Source organism: Dermacentor silvarum, chromosome 1, assembly GCF_013339745.2.
Source record: "Dermacentor silvarum isolate Dsil-2018 chromosome 1, BIME_Dsil_1.4, whole genome shotgun sequence".
In the NCBI taxonomy this organism is placed as follows: domain Eukaryota; kingdom Metazoa; phylum Arthropoda; class Arachnida; order Ixodida; family Ixodidae; genus Dermacentor; species Dermacentor silvarum.
Window position 1 is genome coordinate 131,496,853 of NC_051154.1, and position 20,917 is coordinate 131,517,769.

The 20,917-nt window shown below is 45.9% G+C and overlaps 1 protein-coding gene across 1 annotated transcript in view; it reads left to right on the plus strand.

The window, feature by feature from the left end:
• The first annotated feature begins 13,397 nt into the window (after positions 1-13,397).
• The window catches only part of LOC119436042 (DNA-binding protein D-ETS-3-like), a 180,946-nt gene continuing 173,426 nt past the window's right edge, over positions 13,398-20,917 (plus strand). Inside the window, exon 1 of the mRNA XM_037702778.2 lies at positions 13,398-13,525. The gene's annotated coding sequence lies outside the window, so the exon portion shown is untranslated. The remainder of the gene's footprint in view (positions 13,526-20,917) is intronic.

The following is a 20,917-nucleotide window of genomic DNA, read 5'->3' on the forward strand; positions in this document are numbered from 1 at the left end:
TGGGGCAGAAACTTGGAGGTTAACAAAGAAGCTCGAGAACAAGTTAAGGAACGCACAAAGAGCGATGGGACGAAAAATGTTAGGCCTAACGTTAAGAGACAGGTAGAGAGCGCTGTGGATCATAGAGGAAACGGGGATAGCCGATATTCTAATGGACATTAAGGGGGAAATAGAGCTGGGTAGGCCATGTAATGTGTAGGATGGATAACCGGTGGACCATTAAAGTTACAGAATGGATACCGAGAAAAGGCAAGCGCAGTCGAGGACACCAGAAAACTAGGTGAGGTGATGAAGTTAGGAAATTTGCAGGCGCAAGTTGGAATGAGCTAGCGCAAGACAGGAGTAATTGGAGATCGCAATCGTCCTGCAGTGGACATGAATATAGGCTGATGATGATTATGATGACGGCTCCGCTGCGATTCACGTTTGCGTCATGAAAGAGAGAATTCTCGTCACATCAGTCATTAGGGCATTGCTAGCACATGATTGAAGCTGTAATCTTTTTGAAATTAGGTTGTAACTTTTCTGAGGTGAATAAACTTAAATAAAGTAAGGAGTCGCACCGGAAAACAAGAAAATATGGCAGCCAACAAGAAATGCAATAAAGGGCGAACTTTCTTTAAAAGATGTAGGGGACGGGTGGGAGTAGGTAGGTAGGCAGAAGTTAAGTAGAAGAGAATAATACTTTCAAAACATATACCTCCTATTTCCAGACGCACAGTAGAACGACTGTTCAGTTTAAATCTTTCACTGTACTTAGTTGAACGTCTATTATACTTTTATTATGCAAGAGAGGCCCAGCAATATTCTTCTCCGAATCAGGTTTAGGTTTGACGTTGACTGTAAGTTCTGTTTTCTAGAATAGACTGGAAACCGGGTTGCGATAAGGGGCACAAGGTAGATAAGCCCATCGACTGATTTATAATGTGGAGAGCAGATGCGACGCAAAAAAGTAGGGCGGAATTCGCCCTTACTTCCCGCCGTTCGTACGCAATTTTTTAGCCAAAAAAAGTTCTTACGCTAAGATAAAGGTGTAACAGAAGTGGCAGCGCATTCAATTGATGGCGTCGTACGAGAGCGAGGAGGAAAGAAAGCTTGGAATAAATGACAAGGAATGAAGGAAGCGCGGTCAACTGATAGCATGATCTCACATCATGCATCTGTAGTTGAGGTTATATTCTCACAGCAAAGCCCTGCCCACTTCTTTGTTGACAGCTTCCGTTTCCGAGCGTCTGCTACAGCGTCGACAAGCGAAACCACGCTCGCCCGTTCCCCGCACCGCCGTCAAAAGAACGGCAGCGCAATTGTCACGCATTCTTCTCACACGTCTGCGCAAGACAGGACTGATGGACACATGGTGACATATTTGGCGCAGAAAGAGATGCTCAGGCGGAGCAATTGCTGGTCAGGTCTGCCAGGCAACCCCGCCTGTAGCAACATGACCACCACCACCACCACCACCACCACCACCACCACCACCACCACCACCACCACCACCACCACCACCACCACCACCACCACCACCACCACCACCACCACCATTGAGCATATTTCAAAGCGACTAAATGTCTTTATTTCGATACTAATTAAGGAAAGGACAAATAACTGCATAATAAATAGTTCATATGACCTCAAGGCGAGGCCAGCAGCACTTGCGTGTTCATCGGGATGGTATGTGATCAAGCTGCACACGGCTGGCTGCAAGTGCGACTCTAATGCCGCGTATAGGCTCAATTTCAGCGTCCTCGGCAGCCGGTACACTGTCCAAGTACTGTCGACGATGTCGTCGGCGCCAACCGACAAAGAAACGCGCGCTCCCTTCGCATAGGATTCCTGTCGAGGGCACAAATAGCTATGAAAACAGCCCTGAAAGACCAAGGCAGAAAGAAGCCGTGGCTACTGACACTCCCAAAATTATGACAGAAAACTTCGCTGCGTAACATCCGCACGTGCAGGTTTCGCTGCCTATCACATTTTAACGTATTATCAGCGTTTATCGCATCTTGGCTTCTACTCAACTGATAAAACACGATGATGCCTCGCACCAAGTCAAGAGTTCGTTTTTCAGGTTCAGGCGGCCGCATTCCGGCAGAGGCAGAATGCACAAAGGCGCGTGCACTTCAATTTTGGAGCCCGGTAATAAATCATAGGTTGGTGACGTGAATGCCTAGAGCCACTAACTACGGTGTCGGTCATAGCCCAAGTGGCACCTCATAGAAATGAAGGCTAATCAGTCAACATCACTACAATGATCAGCACGAAAGTTTCCATAAATTTACCAGCCTTACAAGAACACACGCTCAAGTGCACGTCATGCAGAATACTGCGCGGCACCGCACAAGAAGCACATAACGGTTCAACATTCTAGCTGGTTTCGGATCAAATCGGTTCAAGATGTTGATCTTGCTACACCGACGAACTTTATTCGGAGCTTTCACTGCACATATATGCAGGGTGTTTCAGCGAACATTGTTCAAACTTTTTGCACAAAAAATTGAAATGCATAATAAACTACTTAACAAAAATTCACTAATTTAGTTTTAACTAATTACCTTATTGCAATTTACAATTGCAACTAATTACCCACATTGCAATTTACAAATTCTGGTCGCGGAGTTCGCAAGGCGGTTTCATTTGTAACGAATTCTCAGGATGACACCAGTTTCGAGTTCATAATTGCCGAACTTTGCGGACGAATGCATTGGAGTTTCCGTTACTTTCGTGTTTCAATGCATAAAACGACGTTTTCTTAAGAAGGAAGGAAGAAAGGAAGGAAGGAAGAAAGAAAGAGAAAGACAGAAGGCAGGGAGGTTAACCAGAATAACGTCAGGTTGGCTACACTACACCGGGGGAATGGGAAAGGGGAACACAAAGATGACAGGGAGAGAGAGGAGGGAAGGAAAGAAGGAAATTAGCGGTGAATTCGCTGACGCGTGTGGTATTGCACTATTAGTCAAAGACGTCACACAAGCCCGTCGTCCTCAAGAAGCACAAAAGTGCCTTGACCGCTTTGTGGGCCGACGAGCGATGGGGGCGGTGTTTCAGCAGCACCTGCACGGAAAGCGGCCTATTGTCCAGTTTTTATAGCACGTTAGCAAGTTTTTGTCTTTCTGAGGTATATATCGTGGACAGTGGCACAGCAGGTGGTCGATAGTTTCTTCGGTGCCACAGACCTCGCATGCTGCACTGTCAGTCGCTCCAATAAATGTAGAGTATGCCTTTGTGAAGGCAACTCCTAACCAAAGGCGACAGAGAAACGAAGCTTCACGTCGAGAAAGTCCAAATGGAGGTCGGAGTTGCCGTGAGGGATTTAATTGATGCAGTAGTGTATGTCTTAAGTTTGGCGAGTTCCTCTTGGTCAGTGAGACACTTCGTGCCAGGTGTCGAAGCTGCCTTGCGACGTCTGCCCTTATATAAAGCTGAATTGGAAAGCTGTGGTCTTCTTGATGTGTTGTGCGAGCAGCGTTATCTGCGGAATCATTGTCACTAATTCTACAATGACCAGGTACCCACTGAAAGACTACCTCGCGGCCTTTTTGTTGGACGTGGTGGTAAAGTTTCACGATTTCGATATCAGAGCTGTTCATGACAACCTTCGTTTTATGCATTGAACGTCATTTTAAGCATTGAAGCACAAAAGTAACTGGCGTTACAGTTACTTTTGCGCTTCAATGCATAAAACGACGGTTTTTTTTAAAGAAAGTAACTGGAACGCCAATGCATTTCTCCACAAAGTTGGGGAATTAATATCTCGATCGAAACTGGTGTCAGTCTGAGAATTCGTTCCAAGTGGATCCACCTTGCGAACGCCATGACTAGAATTTGTAAATTGCAATATGGGAAATAAGGTAATTCGTTAAAAACTTAAATACTGAATTTTTGCTAATTAGTCAAATATGCATTTCAATTTTTTGTGCAAGTAATGTCCGCCTCTTCGAGTAGACCGGCTCATGAACTAGAATTGTGCTATCTGCCACAGGCAACCTTTAAAATTTTTGAATGTGTTCGCTGAAACGCCCTGTAAGCACGTGGCCAAGGTAGGGGTGGTGGTTTTTGAAGCGGTGGCAGACGCCGCTCTGTAAACATGCGAATGCGGCCTGGCAGTACGAAACGAGCTGCGGCTCAAGAGTAACAGAGCGTTGAAATTCCGGACGAATTTCGCATGTTGTGAAACTTCATAAGCGTATTTTTAGATCCACTGCAGGACGAAGGGCCCAACGATCTCTAATTATCCCTGACCTGCGCTAGCTGATTCCAAGTTCTGCCTGCAAATTTCCTGATTTGATTACCCCACCTAATTTTCTGCCGTCTTCGACAGCGCTTCCTTTCCCCTAGCACCCACTGTGTATTTTTATTGAACCGCCGATTATCTGCCCGACGAAATACGTTGCCTGCCTAGCTATAATTTTTCGTCTTAATGTCAACTACCGCTACCCCCGTTTGGTCTCTTATCCACACCGCTCTCTTCCTGTCTCTTAAAGTTATGCCTAACATTTTTTTTTGTAACATCGTTCATTGCGCGGTCCTTAACTCGTTCTCAAGCTTCTTTATTAACCTCCAAGTTTCTGCCCCATATGTTAGCACCGGTACAATGCATTGATGGCACAGAGAGAAAGAGATAAACGGGGTGACAAAAGGCAGGGAGGTTAACTCGAAAAGATTCTGGTTTGCTAACCTGCACTAGGAGAAGGGTAAGGGGAAATGAAAGGCGGAAAGAACAGACGAGATAAAAAGCAGACCCGAAAAAAAAATAGAGGAGGTTGGAAACGTCTATGAGAACTATAGTCTGCCAGATAGTCCACTCGAACGCAAAAACTTCAAGACTGGCTTGACTTACTTGAAGTGTGACGACTGTATAGGCCGGCGTTCCTGGACTGTCTGCTTCGAAAGCAGCCGGTCGTCAAAACGCGAGACAGCTGGGTAGTCACTCGCGACCACGCTGGCAATGATGGTACACTTTTCTTTTCAACGACTGTGATGAGCTCCCGGTCATTATTTGGTAATGGCTGCGGTATGCAATCTGACTCATTTTCATTCTTCTGTAAAAAGCACAAAAGACAGCATAATTCGATCGCTAAATAAATAACAATTTAGAAGTAGGGAAATATTATAGGTCTCTCATAAGCACACATAAGTGCCCTGATATGAGGTGGTACCCTGTATGGTGCAGTTCTTTTTACATCGAACGCACGTTACCAATTTAGAGCAATGAAAGGTTGGCGTCATGTAACATTCTGTATATTGGATCGCAGGTCAGTTTACGACGACACCCTGCTGACCTGTTACACGACACTTCATGGTGGCTTGGATCTTTGAAGTCCATTAGAATGGATAGGGAAAGACCAACCTGACAGGTGCTATTCGCGCAAAGGTTGTTACCCACACATAAGAATATTCGTACGCTTTCCTTTAACACGATTGGCTACAAGAGGATTCATGCGACAAATATTCGCTCCGTACATGAGATGTATTTTATTTCACCGCATCCCGATTGTTCAAGCAGTCCACATGATTTTTGTATCAATAGTGGTACGTGATTTTATTTGCCATTTCTTTTTTTATGGCATCGTATTGACGTTCTGTTTATATCATATACAGGATTGTCGTCCGTCGTACGCATACATTCGCTCACACCATATACTAAATAATGAGCAAAACCGTGGGCACAGACACTACGTCGCTTCGACTTAGAGCTGAATTGAAACTATGAGCAGTATGATAGAAGGCTGAGAACAGCACGGAAGACTACGGCAAATTGTCCAAAAGCAACAAGTTTTAATAATTGGAAACATTCAGGCGTCTTTTTTTTTTCATCCCCCGTGGAGAATTTTTCATCTCGCGCGCCTCAAAAGCGTCTGGAAATAGTGAGAGCGCCAAACATTCTTTAGAACCCCAAGAATGCAATCAGCATTCCCTTTAGGGCAATCCACAAGACTCCATACCAAGCCTGTGGAATTCATAGTCTTACTCGCGACGAAGCGACGTTGTTGTGCCGCATCAGAATTGACTGCGCGTACACCCCAGTTTGGTTATTCTAAACTGGACGCTGCGCTTCCTGGCTCTGTACCTTCTGGGGTGACATTGGCGACATCGAACATATCATTTGACATTGCCCGCAGTTCGACACTGAAAAAAAAAAAAGCGATGGTAGACAGCCTGCAAAAGAGTGGTCTTACGCACAGGACCTTTGAAAACGTCGTTTTCTCTGGAGGGCCGGCGGCAATCACAGCGCAACGACTGCTTATTGTCTTCCTGTAAGACACGGGGCTCATCGACACCCCTGCTCTCAACTCATAGGAGGCTCAGGCGAAACAATTGCCGGCTACGTATGCCAGGCTAACCCCGCCTGCTGCAACACCACCACCATAACCATGCGTAGCCCAATGAGGAGGAAAAGGTCAAACTAGAAAAAAACAACGATAGAAGTGCTCAAAACACATCAATAGCAAACTTGACGGTCGTCAGGGACGGCGACCACACTTTTATTTGCTACAACTCAATAGAGTGTGACGACGAGTAGGAAAAGTCAGGCTATTGAGCGCATAAAGAAACACAGCCTATCAGAGATTAAGCAGAAGCTCGCTGCACAGCATTCTTTTTACTGCCTTCCACAGCAGCGCACGCTCAATACAATTATGCGCTAAATCTGCTCAATGCTCTTCCAGATGACAAATAAGAGCGCATCCCGAAGATATAAGCACGCAAATACCTCGGCTATCATTCGTGAACTCTGGCCAGTCGGCCGCAATAGCGCGTTCCCCCGCTTACCCGCGTCAGCTCGAGCGATGCAGATAGACATAATTACGTTCGCAAGACTGCTACCCTCCTGTTGTAGAAATTTATTCTTGCGTCAGCAGCTGCCAGGTTTGTTTAAATTTTGTGAATCGACTTACGCTTACTATTGGCGCAAGTACTGAAGTTCGCACATGTGCTACCATTACATACACGCCTTTTTTTCGACTACAGCGCTCGTATTGGCAACGGCGGGCATCGCAGGCTTGCTCATGATCTTACAAAGAGTTCTAACTTTGTGAATACAATTTTTTCGTAAGATCTTTTTACGCCAAAATTTGTTCTGAAGTTCGCTTAGTGTATTCCGCCCCATATAACTAAAATAACAAATAAAGAAAAAAGAAAAGATGCTCGAAGGAGCGACCAGCTGTTTATGGGGTTTTGCATATACAGGGTGTTTCAGCGAACTGGTGTCATCTTGATAATTCGTTCCAAGAGGATCCGCCTTGCGAACTCCTCGGCTAAAATTTGTAAATTGCAATATGGGCCATAGGGTAATTAGTTAAAAACTGAATTAGTCGATTTTTGTTAATAAGTTGATTATGTATTTGAATTTTTTGTGCAAGTAATGTCCGCCTCTTTGAGTAGACCAACCAGATCATGAACTAGAATTGTGCTACCTGTCACAGGCAGCCTTTAGAAAATTTTGAAAGCGTTCGCTGAAACACCCGGTATAAACACTTATTGTTGCCTCATGTGAATGGCGTCATACACGTTTCACTCGTGCTATAGCCATGATTGCAGTGCGGCGTACCTATACATGGGCAATGTAGGCAGCTAATGGTAGGCATGACTCTTACATTCACTTTTTTAGAAATGCACAAAACAGCCCATGTAAGATGAAATTTGCGTGAAAAGGGACTCAGATGACGTAGGGTTGTTATCGAGTATCTATATTTATAGGTGGAATGGGAAATGGGTGAAATGGATTAGCCCTGCAGAGTGCATTTAGTCCTATTGAGGTTTCTTTCCTTTTTTTTTCTTTATCCTTTTTATTTCATGTGATCGTGTTGTTTGGGGGGGGGGGGGGGGGGGGACTTAGGAGAAACTAGCTCTTGGGAGTTGATGCTGCGATATGAAATGTATATAGTAGAAGTGCAGTAATTGTGCTTGATGTTTCGGTGCCTTCGGGAGGGCTAAAATTGTAATATTTTTTTATTATTTCATTCCTCTCGACAATTTTTTTTTGCGCTAGAATGGTGTCATTGGCCGCATGGACGCAAATTGCAAAACATTACTGCAGCTCGTACGCTGTCAGAGAAGTTGATCTGCCGTAGCAGTTTATACTCACGTTCAGTTGTATATGCAGTTGAGCGCCTCTACAACAAACGTCTCAACAACGAAATGACCTGTGTAACGAATGAATCATTCTTTCCCGGTTCTATCGTTAGCTGCGTGGTGCGTGGCTTTTACAATGAAGTGACCTGTATAACGAATGATTCTGGAGGACCCAAGCACTTCGTTATAAAGGCTTTCGTCAAAACGGCCTCTTGTGCTTTTTTAGGGGGGGGGGGGGGGGGGGCGTGCATTAACAGAAATTTCTGCAGATCCAACGCACGTCTTGGGATCTACGTGAAGTGAAGCCTCCGGGAAACGGTTACTCAAATGCTACAGATTCGGCCATTGCATTCACGCGTCCTTGGCGTAAGGGACACGCCCGTATGTACTCTCGCGCACCCGCGCTACACAACGTGACACACGCGGAGATCACCTCAAAGAGCTAGTTGACCTTGGTACGATAAAAGTATACGTGCGATTCTGGCCCAATGGTTACCGCATCAGGCTGCTGTGCTGGGGGACCGAGGTTCGAACGCACCATCGGTCACGTCGTTTTATGCGTGAGCTATTCGGAAAGACAGCGGCAACAGCCATGGTCAGGAAATTCCAGAAGCGATCGTAAAAAAAAAAAAAAAAAAAAAAATCGCGCGCCTGCACTTCATGACTGCCCGTCACGGTTTTTAACCTCGCGCGCTGCTTAACGCCAATTTAAATCAGAGAGGTTTTCCCACGTTGCTATGCCAATCTTTATTACGTGTCTGCGATGCTCGGCTGCAATTGAAAGGAAACAAGAATATCGGAAGAGTGGTAAAGAAAGCAAAAAAAAAAAAAACATGAAAATTTGAGCGAAGTGCAGTTTTTCACTTGCCTGTCAATTGCAAACACTAAGTTGAAGATCGATTCACAAACTTTCGTTCACGTGCACCGGTTATTTTTGTTATTTCATTCGCCTTTTTTCATTGCGCGCATCTTTGTGAGACACCAAGAATACATAGACTTCAAAAAAAGAAAAAAGAAAAAAAAATCTCGTGGCATAACAAATTTATTGCAAAATCGTTCCCAAAATCGCAGCTGGACAGAGGACCTCGCTAACGACGAATATGTAATAAGCATTGCACTGCGCGTCAAGCTCGGCCATTGTTATCTCTTTTGCATCTGCAGTAATAGCTGGAGTTTCACTACCTAAAGCAACAACTGAGCTATGAGAGACAACGTTTTCGCCCACCTCGTGTTCTTTGGCGTGCAACAAAACACTCGTCACATGGGAATTCCTGTGCTCTGCCTTTATTCTAATACAACTACCGTGGCCGGGAGTCTTAAGTAAGATAACAATAGAGTGGTATCTACGGGAATGCTAGTGAAAGACACACCTACAATTGGCTGAACACACGAAAGCTACGCAGAATTAACACTCAGAAATTATACTGGTCTTCTTCACTGCATAAGCTCTAATGATGTGACGAAGCCAACTTAAAGCTTATGCAGCACGGCTGTTGAGTAACGTGACCAAAGCGCGGAATGATTATCGACCGAGCTCACTTGCAATACTTCAAAATAGAAAAAATAGATTAACGGAACCAAAAAACACACAGACACACAGACACCCACACACACACAGACACACGCGCACGCACGCACGCACACACACGCACACACACAAGCACGCACGCACGCGCGCGCGCGCGCAGGCAGGCACTGCTGATTAAACAACCTTTGCCTCGCACGACATATGAGTAATGCAGTAAAACATCAAATTGACTGATACCGAAGTTAAAATGGGGATAATTTTTATTTGTCTTGACGTAGTATTCCCCATTCGAAATTGATAGCTGATGGAATGATCCTTGCACTAGCATGATAATAACTCAAGCGCCATAACGTTCACTCCTGTCTATGCCACGCTTTTCTATATGCCCCGCTTGCGGTGGGGCTGTTCCTCCATTGACAACGTTATCGACCTTACAACATAACATTTGCCCAGAAAAAAAGGGAGAAAAATGAAACTGCTGAATAGTCCTTGCTATGTTTTCCAATGTCAGTGGCGCATATAACAATGTTGTCCTTGAAGCCATTCACAGCTTTTCGGAAGTTGTTAGAACTGGTGGGCAGCTGTTTCGATGGTCGTTCAACCATTTTACGCGATTTTGTTTTTTTCACAGACCGAAAATAATCCCGCAGTTGAACATTAAACATGATGTGGTGTCCAATAGAACATGGTATTTAGCCATTAAATGTTAGCCTGATCGGCCCTGCTAAATTTTGAAAGAAGACAGTTCAGCTTTTAATATTTACCGAGAGAACATTTACGTTTGGACTTCTGCATATACTATATTGTGTCAGGAGTCCATGTGGCTCCAGCGAACCGCAGCCTAAAGTCATTGCATAACCAAACACATGGCTTGACCATCTCCACCGCACTGTGCGCGTTAACTGCATTTGCTACCAGTTTCTTCTTATGGAGAGACTGCCCCTTATGAAAGAACTAATCGATTCTTCGGTATTAATTCATTAACAAAACCTACTGTGGAGGGTCCACTGCGTATAGCTAAAGAAAGTGAGTGTCTTTCAAGACGCACATGCTGAAATTAGTGTATAAAGGAAATACGGGCCCCACCTGTCGGCACCATGCAGCTGGTATATATTGCTGTGTTCCGAGCATCTTTACGATACTGGCTGTTGGCATTGTCCCATACATGGAAGTGTAATATTCGCTCACTCAAAGATTTATATATTCAGGCAAATTCTGTAAACATATGTAGTTTACAGAATTGCAATACTTCCGTTTGTTGAGAACTTACATGATTGTAAAATACATGTTAATTCTGTTTGTTTGTTTTTTCGACAGCGATAACTGGTAAACACTCGAAACGGTGTTTTGTTGTGTCGGTCAGTTCGTGGCGTCCTTTCGGTAATGCCGTCGTCATCAGGCCCCCACGTCATCTTCAGCTTCACATTCGCCATACGGTGAAGCCCACCACCGGCGATCGAACTGACGCCATTGCGGCTATACGCAGTTGCGTGCGGGACGCGCTAACCACTGAGCAATTGCCCAGCTTTCGCGCTTGGTAATTTGTGCGGGGTTTTGTGCATCGCGAGAGGCTCTGAGAGTGGTGACGTCTGCGCATGCACTTCGGAGGGCACAGCAGGCGATATTCTGGCGAATGAACACGACATAGTCCCCATCGCGAAGAGGTTATTTTTAAGAAGATAGCGACATTTATTGAGGAGCAAGCAAGCATGCAATCAAGATGGCGGCGCTCAGTGCGAGAAACTGCTGTTGTCGAAACAAAAAAGTTCAGAGCAGAAGGAATATCTGAATTCTGTTGATTTTGTTTGCTTGTTTCAACTTCTGCAACTTTTGTTGTTTTTTGTAAACGTAAATGCCTGATAAAAAGCCTACTTCGAAGAGACACTAAGTTTAAGAGACACTAACTGGGAGAAATTTTGTTTAAAGTGGTCCTGTATTTGAGTGATGGGAGCATTTATGCATAAACTACGTATTTGAATAGATGAGGCCCCAGCTATAGCTTGCACGTACAATAACACGGACTGGTTCGCATACAGTTTTTGTACTTGCACCGTAATCTCGCCACCAAAGAGAGAAACGGGGTGAAGATACACCAAGCCTGTGAGGAAATTAGGTTAGACTGACTTCTAAAAGGGCGTGCGTTTGCTTCTCAACTACTTACAAACTTTGTGTGTGCGTGTGTGTGTGTGTGTGTGTGTGTGTGTGTGTGTGTGTGTGTGTGTGTGTGTGTGTGTGTGTGTGTGTGTGTGTGTGTGTGTGTGTGTGTGTGTGTGTGTGTGTGTGTGTGCGTGCGTGTGTGCGTGCGTGCGTGCGTGCGTGCGTGCGTGCGTGCGTGCGTGCGTGCGTGTGTGCATGTGTGTGACCAGGCAAGAAACGTGATATACTCTCGTTCAAGCGAAGAGTATGACAGTCGGACGAGGAATGCACTCACGGTGTCAGATTCAGTTCATACTGTTAGCTTTGTGTACTATGAAACAAACAAACTAACATACTTCTACTACAGTGGTAGCAAGCATTGAGTGCATGCGGACTGTCGAAGGCAATATCTCAATCTCATGAAGGATACCGGCTTACGGTAGCTACGTGCGAGATGGTGGTATATGTTGAAGATCAATGCCGACAGGCGCCGACGGGGAGGAGAAGAGAAGAAAAGGAAGAAGAGGGTCACGAGCAATAAAATGAATGAATGGAATGCTTGGGCTAGGGCTCGGGTCTTTATTACGCGACAGTGCACAGGTAACGATGACTACTTAAGTTGTCACGGTGGCGAAGGCAAGGGGTGCCTGTGAAATTACCCGGCAGGTTGATTTCACAAGAGGCCTAAGGCTTGAAATTTTGGTGCGGAATAAAGCAGCCGACATGGTACAAATTAATAGGGAACTTTCCATCATGCGGTGTCAAGGTTCAAAGAAGCTGCTGGATAGACCCGCCATGGTCTACAATTATTGTGCTGATCGATTTGGGAAATAAATTGATTGATTTGAGGCTACAGAGTTCGGCTGCTGACCACGATTTCATGGTTCACGTGAAAGCAGCGAAATTGTGTGTCATCAAACGCAAACGTGGCTGCATTCTCAAACGTGGCTGCATACCATCCCGTACAGAGCATGGTAAAAAAAGAAGGGGGGGGGGGAGCGGCTATGTATTAAAGTCGCAATCTAGCTGTAGTGAGGGGGCTCTAAATTAAATCGGAGCATTGTTTTGTACCCGTTGTTTAACGTGTACGTAATATTTGGTACACAAACATTTTGCATTCGGTCCCATCGGAATGCGATCGCCGCGGCCGGGAATCAAGCCCGCGACCTTGTGCCGAGCTGCTGAACACCCACTCAGTCACCGCGGCGATTACGGCATGACTGCTTCTACAAACACCGCGATTAAGCAGTACCGTGGTGGGCAAGTTATCGTTGCGTAAATTTTACCCTCGTTGTCTAGTGCCGTAGAGAGCGGCGAAGTATTCCACCCTGTTGAATAACGTCCGGAAGCGTGCTCCGCTCAGCGGCCTAAACCTCTCGCAATGTCGTCGATGCCCCTTGAGCAGTCTCAAAGTGCCCACCGGTTTTAAAACTGCGCCGGCTTATGAAAGCGCGTCTTCCCATCGCGGCGCGCGCGCAGTGCGCGCCGAGAGACGAGGGGGCCGTGCCCAAAGGGTCGAGGAGGGAGGCGCGGCGAGGGAGGCGAGGCCGGGAGGAGCCGCGGGGGAGAGGGGGCGCAATGGCGAGGAGCCGCTACTAGAGTCCCATCCGGCGCGCTTAGGAAGGAAGGAAGCACCGGATTGGCTCCGGAGGAAATTCCGCCCGGCGCCGGGGGCGCACAACAACGCCGCCGACGCGAGTTGAGCCCGACCGACGGCAGCGACCGCGGCCGGGACCCCTCGCGGCTGCCGGCACCACGCACGCTGACGACGACGCCCCCGACCAGCGCGTGGTGAGTACGTCGCACGGAGCGCGTGCGGATCGCGAGCCGCGGTCCGAGATGTGCTCGCTCCAAGGTTTTGCCCTGGCGCCGTTGTCGATGGGTGAACGTGCGTTTTCGACGCCGAATTGCGTGACATTCGGAAGCTCACCGTCGTTGCACGAGGTCAGTCGGTCATCGCTGGTTCAGCGTCAGCCGTGTAGTAGCCCTGCTCTGAGCTATAGTTAAAAAATTGTCCCGAAGTTCGACTCCCTCCACCTGTCAAAGGAAGCATGTAAGTACTTTGCCGAGAGCGCGCCGTCTTTGGTTGTTCAGGGCACGAAGGAAAACATAAACGCGCCCTAAGCATCCTCAAAGATGACAAAAAATATTATTTATTACCGCTGATGTATTTTAAGTGGCAATATATTTGCACGTCTGTTTTACCTCTCACAAATTTGCACAGCATGCAACATAGAGCAGTCAGTCATGTGCGTGATTCACCTAAAACAGCCATGTGTTTGTTTGAACCCTTTTGGCACGTGTAATTACTTCTGACCGTTATAGACGCCAGAGCTAAGATACTGCATATATATATATATATACATATATATTCGAATATATATAATATATATTCGGGAAAATTTAGAGATACTTACGGTAGGGAGGCATTGGCAGTAGCCGTGAATATGGCGCAGCCTGTCGCACCCGAATCGCACAAGTAAACAGCGAAGACAAAGAGAAGAAGGTATATTTTAAGAAACTTGTATATCTGAGGAATAAGCAGCGTTTCAATACCGCCTCGATAAGTTGTGACAAGTGAATTTCAGTCACTATTTACCGTAGATGTTATCGAGTCTTAAAAACGTTTTATGTACTTGAACTGAACCTTTTAGACTGATGTCATGACATATACGTCATGCAAGTGCGCCGTCTATTCTTGATTTGTTTTCTCACGGTTCAGAACAGCAAATGACGCGATTGAAACAATTACAATAATAATTTGTCCATTTTTATCGCGAGACATTTGGGTCGGCATCGGCCATTCAGATCTGGTGAAGGATGCTTGCTATCACAAATCAGCTCATAGAATCAACATCTCGCGTGAACGGATGATTGAAAATTTGATGGCACGTGACGGTAAGGTTGTATGCGTCTTTTCCTATTAAATGCGATGAATGCTTCTCCTGTATAATCTCTTCTTGAGGTGAAGCGAGCGACCTGAGATACATTAAAGAAATCTCCTTTTTGGCGTTTCTTCTTGGAGGGAGTTCCTGCAGTTATTCGCGCTATAAGAACATCTTCAAATATCTTATACAGCGGCATACGCACCTTGGTACTGCGCATTCCTCAATAGACACTGGTGCGAAGCATGAGGTGGTGACTGAACAAAGATGGAACTGTCATGTTAAGCTCGACAACGTCATACAAGTTTAGGCAGAACATATCTGAACCTTCATGAACTATCAAGACTCGTGCAAATTAAAACGAGCGCAAGAAAAATATTACTGTTCGCGCTACACTTGTTTCGGCAGCGCCAGGAATCAAATGTATGTTTAAAAACAACGTAGCCGTTGCACCTGACTCGCGAATGTTCGTAATAACAATACCAAAATAGCGCTTCATGCGGCTGGCGAGCGTATAGTTATGATCACTGGGGCTGCGATTAACGGTGTTTTACTGTGAGACAGGTAGAGAACAGGGATATTGAGATTTCTAAAGACCACATACATTTAGTCAAGATCACTTCAGTGGTATTCAGTCATTATATTCTGAAAAAGAAATAAGCATGGTTATTATTGCGGCGTGGCACTTACATGGCGTTCAATTACGCAACAGCACTGGCGGTTAGTCGCGATTGTCTGTCTTGTCATTTTGGGGCTGCGTTCGCGCTTTAACATGTAACAGATGGAACGAAGTGATAAGAAAGGGGCTCTGATACATTAATACTTCACTCGTACCGTATGACTCGGTAATCTGAAAATGCAGACGCTAACCAGAATTAGATGCCATCGCGAATGCATCCCATATTTTTCCATGCGATCACGCACCATGCTTTTGCTGTGGCATCAGTATGTCACAGTCATTATGAATAATTCTAGTCAAACATTAACGTTTCCTCTGAAAGGATATAAAAACACCGAACACATGTGTAATCTCTTCTAAAAAGAGCATTGCAGGCTGCTAATGTATTTGGTAGCAATTATGCGTAATGCTCTGTAACGTAAAAAAAAAATCGAGAGAGAAAGAAAGCATGCCACAACGATTGAGTCCAAATAAGCACTTGCTGTTTTGAGTAAACCCCCAAATAAAGCTATGAATAACTTCCCGATATACAAGGTACTCTTGCTTCTTTTTTATGCGTGTTTGACGACAAGGGAGTTAGGGTAATGATAAATTGGGCAATATCATGCTGGTTCATAAATTTAACAAAAGCGCAGATTTGCAACATGCAGCTCTGTAACGCTCACCCACACACTTTTCCCGTTCGTTATGCATCATAACGCATGGAGGTCTTGTAGGGATACATATCTCTGGCGACATGTTTGCGACCTGTGAACTGCTACCGCGATGTTGTCTGTTATTTGTCACTGTTAACACACAGACTAAAAGATATCGTAAAAAGAGATCTACGTTTGTGCAACGTATTCGCATACGGCAGCGCCAGTATAATGTAACGATTTTTTTCGTCCACTGTTCCGTTTAGTAACCCTTCAATCTGACCAGCCGATTGTCTTTATATGCACCGAGCGCCGCTCGAGCCAATGAATAAAGGCGAAAATGAACACAACTGGATTAGGTTCACTATATTGTTTCAGCTCAAGGGTGCCAGGAGCAGGAGCCGCAGTATACAGCAGGCCGGCACGACCTTTATTGTTCCCTGGCCGCCGTGTTTCTCAAAACCAGTGTCACGTACTTGCCGCAAACTGCCATACTGCTGCGCAACAAATGCAGCCAGCCGCAGGCTCCGCTCTACGTTACTTTTTACGAATACTAATAGATATAGTTAGCAGATGTCCTATCGCTGCTTCACAAAGGTGAAGCGAGTGCTCACTGTAGGTGACGAAGGAGGTGCAAGGGCGCCGAGACACACCAAGTGCGCGTGCAGCATCTCAGTGTAAAGGTTTCGAAATAAATTTGACGTCACTTTTTTACAGCTTTTAAACATGACCACACTACTGCATAGGTGGCGTCTCTCATTTCCACGAGAGATATGCGCTTTCGGAGGAGTAAAGTGCAATACTTGCTCGCTACATTGGGCACGCTAGTGAAACATGGATCGTCATATGAACCAGCAGGCGTGAATTACGCTTTCGAGGGAGCAAAAGAAAGGCCGCAGCTCGTTTCTTCGTAGTTTTACGGCCTGCAGACCGCCGCCCATCACCTTTGTGCGCCCCGGAGAACGAGCCGGAAATGTGCATCCTATTGTGACGGTGTCGATCATTCGCCCTTCTCATTTCACACGAGCGGTCCGATAAGCGAATGAAGCGTTTTCTTTTACGCCCTGTCGCAAGAAAGAGGCCGGTGGAGTGGGGGCACCCGAAACACAGACGAAATGCAAAAGAATGTGAATTTAGCCTTTGCTTGAAAAGTGACGTTCGCCTCTCGCACTTGGTACACGAACACATCCAACAATTGGGCGAACAGTGAATTTGTTGCTGCTCGGCGCCCTTCCAGCCCGGGTAACACGGCGGAAGTATATAACGTGAGGCGGGCAACGCTGCGCGCGTGTTATGCGAGCGATAAGCACGCCATCGAAGGCACGTTTTTTTTTTGTTTTTTTTTTCCATTTCCGGTTCTAGAAATGCGGATAAGCGGTGCGCATCGAGACCGTTCCCCACCGACTGCGAACAGCGACGCGACGGGGCCATAGCGCGGCTTGGTTATAATGACGTATGAAACCGGGCTAGCGTTGGCCATGATGAGACAACTGACGAAGTTCGAGAATCTGAATAAATAAATTTTGGTCATTGCGAGACATTGGGCCTGAGAGATGATTTCTTCTCGTGCATGCTTGATGACGGCTCAGAGGCATAAGGCGCAGGGCATCACAAAACACGCACGTAAAAAATCTATGTATGTATATTTATAGTGAAAGAAAGAGCAATGCTGATCGTTTGAAATAGGTATTTGGGAAGTAGCCCTACAACGTCCTTGGTTGTTCTGTCTTGTGTTTCAGCCCTGTTTTATAGTTACTGGCCTCTTTCGCATCATAGTGTGCATAAGAACGTCACTGAATATGAAAGCAACGAGTGACAGAAGTATCAAAGCAAAACACACACACGCACTAAAAATAAAATAAAAAAGAGAAAAACGTCCAAGGAAGATTGGAGCTGAATTCCCGAAGATTTACGCTCGTATTTTCCACTGGCCGGCCGCCTTCGGTAATAACATTTCTAGCATCATGACAGGACAAAATTTGTTCTTATGAACAATTCTAGAGTGATAGCCCTTTGTTAATAGGGGCCCTGTTGTCACACGGTTGACCGAGTGTCGCCGAGCTCACCTGTACTGCGCCGGCGCTAAGAAGTTGGAGGGCAGGGAGAAAGCAAAACAGGCACCTGCATCTGCTAAACAGTCACGTAATGACTTTATGAAAGCTGGAGAAGTTAGCCTGGCTGCATGCAGGCCCGTCATGCTACTCTAGATGAGAAACAGGTCGAAGATGACGCGACACACATTTCATGAACACGCACACACAGCACACGAAAACATACCCAAGCTATTCACGAAAAGGTGTTTCATACAGGCGTAAATAGTGATGGGCCGCTTCCGTATCCTCTGATCATCCAAGACATAGTATAATAATTTGTTTGGTGTCTGAGGACTGCTCCGGCATTTGCAGTTTTTTGGGGCTACGTGAGCGGGTTTCGTTTTTCCCCTGGTATCCATATATTGTTCGTTATTCGCATGTCTTCGCTGGTCATTTGTTGGGTCTAGAACGCGTGTGTATTAGCAACTTGTGCGTACTCTGTTTTTCTTTTGAAACGAGCCCGCATAACATCCACACATGAACAACCCGCCGTGGTGGCTCAGTGGATATGTCGTTCTGCTGCTGAGGTATAGTGGTTTCTATTCCCGGCTGCGGCAGTCGCATTTCGATGGCGCTGGAATGCAAAATGGTCGTGTATACTTAGATTTAGGTGCACGGTACCCCAGGTGGTCAAAACTAACCTGGCGTGCTACGGCGTCTCTCATAGCTCATGTGTTGCTTTGGCAAGTTGAACCTCACAATTTAATTTCTTGGCGCATAAACAGTCCCCAGTACACTTGCCTATAGCGCGGGAGCGGTGTGCGGAAGCATGCGTTTGTGCCGTTCAGTGGAGGTCGCTGAGTAGCGTCAATTTCCTTCTCAGCGAGTGGTGCAGTGCGCAGTCGCGCTACAAAGACAGCGGCTGCAGTGAGCGATAAGTCACGCGAGGCGATAAGGCACGCCATCAATTTCCATTTTGGCGAATGCCGAGGCTCGCTTGGCCTAAAGCGTAGAGCTTCTACTAAAATTACTAGAGAAAACTCTGACGCCGCGATCGTTCAGCTAGCATGGGAATTATGGTTAGTACATGGATTTGACGAAACTTCGTGCTTGTGGCTTCAAACATTCCTGCGGCTTTATTCCTGCGGCTTTAGCAGATCGAGCTGCGCTTTGTCTGCCTTTATTGGCCTAAATTTTGAAGCAATCCTACATCTCGAAACGCAGAAGGCAAGGAGACTTTGCGCACATATAGAATTATTGGAAATTGTTGGATATAAAGCGCATTGTTTTGTTGAAAATGAACAATTTGCCAAGTCACAAGGTCGTTTGAAACCACAAGGATGAAATTTAGGCAAATCCTTGTACTAAGCATGATTCATATGCTGGTTGAGCCGCCATGCTTGCAGCTCCCATAGACACAATAGAGCCACAGTTCCCTCTAGTAATATTTCTAGGAAACTCTTGGCCAATATATAGGGCGGTGTCGCTGATGAAATAGAGCAGTTAAATCACCAACTTAACGCAAAACTATAATGCATGGCTGCTTGCATACGTTGTGAAAGTCCAGTACTAACTTCTGACACGAGCAATTCCACCTGTTGAAAGGCAAAATAGCAGCGGCTGGATGAAGCTTACAACACAGGCTTGAAGAAAGTGGAAGTGACCAAGCAACGGTCAAATGTCCCGACAACATCACCTACTGGGCTTGAATAAGTGTACAGTGTATTGGACAGTGACTCTGCAATGCCAGAAATACATTTTCTGGCTCGTGGGCGCTGCTGGCAACCTCATAGAACCTGTGTCATAGCAACCAGCCCACCATAGGAGCCTCTACTCCGTAGATATATACAAGCTCTCCATGGAGGGCATCGACACCATTGGTGACCAGGGCCGGTATTTTGTAGCGATGCCTTTAAAGTAATAATGCCTTTTCGCGCTTATCGCGCTTTGTCAGTGGTCGGAGCGACGGTCCGCTCACGATATCAACGTTGATAACGCGAGCGGACCGTCGCTCTGACCACTGACAAAGCGCGATAAGCACGAAAAGGCATTATGACATTAAAGGCATCGCTACAAAATACCGGCCCAGATCGCCAACTTCTTGCAACAGTCGCCATTAGGTGCAACACTGAAATCAGATGAAGTATTGATAAAGCAACAGAGTAGCTCGCACGACTGCTTTTTCTTTACCGAGCAAAGCGGATGACAGCATCTGTAATGATGAGTGCGGGGCGCGCAACTTTCCCAAAATCAAGCATTGGAATTGAATGAAATGGTTTTGCCCGGAATGCAGATGAGCCAAGGAGAACTAAACAGTCTATATCAGGAACGAAGTTCGAAGCTGGGCTAGTTTGTTTGCATTCAACATGGCCAACAGTGCACACTGAAGGGAAAAGAGGGAATCGCAACACAGGCGCTGTTTCAACGATTTTCAGCGCATGTCTGTTTTACTTGCCCCATCACTTCACCATTTCTCACGTTGAGTCTTTTTCGGGGCTGCCAAATGTAGTGGTAGAAAGACGTAGCACATGTTGCAAACCAGTCCTTCTCGAAGCTTCATAAATACACATACAGGACGATCTCAATAAACTAACAAATGATGTAAGCAGAGGGTCATGTGAGTTACTGAGTCGAAAACAAAAACCATAGTGCTTAAAGCGTAAAACAATGTCGGTTGAACGTAAAGGCTAATTAAATACCATGTTGATTGAAGACAATTTGAATGAATGACAATGATTGAAGACAAGGGAGTAAATTGGGCTACTTGAGTACGATGAAGCGCGATATACGGGAAAAAGGAAGGGGAGACAGACGGGACAAGCGCTACTAACAACTGTGAACGTTTATTGTAAAATGTCGCTGCATCAGGACAATGCGCGCGTGCGCCCAAGACACTCTGATACCAGCGACAAAAAAAGAGCAGGCGCAAAAAACAAGGCGAAACGGCAAAA